The sequence below is a fragment of the Penaeus monodon genome, chromosome 33 (assembly GCF_015228065.2).
Source record: "Penaeus monodon isolate SGIC_2016 chromosome 33, NSTDA_Pmon_1, whole genome shotgun sequence".
NCBI lineage: Eukaryota > Metazoa > Arthropoda > Malacostraca > Decapoda > Penaeidae > Penaeus > Penaeus monodon.
Window position 1 is genome coordinate 27,730,193 of NC_051418.1, and position 281 is coordinate 27,730,473.

At 45.2% G+C, this 281-nt stretch overlaps 1 protein-coding gene across 1 annotated transcript in view; it reads left to right on the forward strand.

The window, feature by feature from the left end:
* LOC119594199 (nephrin-like) overlaps positions 1-281 on the forward strand; it is a 95,703-nt gene that overhangs the window by 509 nt on the left and 94,913 nt on the right. The window lies entirely within an intron of this gene.

Below are 281 nucleotides of genomic sequence, written 5' to 3' on the forward strand. Positions count from 1 at the left end.
GACCTTCCTATTATATCTGTGTTTGCGAACGTGCGTGTGTTGAACCCTGTTGTTATATGTGTTTATAACGTATGTATGTGCGTGTTTGAGTGCGTGTGTGCTTCCACTGTCCCTTGCGTGTATTTCAACCCTGTGAGTGCTTCTTATTATGATCAACACTGAAAATAGCCTTGAATGACCCTGTGAGAGACAATGTATCACCTCGGTTGCTGTTGAACGCGACAAGACATTATGCTAGCTCATCCTGGCAGTGGGATGCACCTGGTCGTGTGCTTTGATTC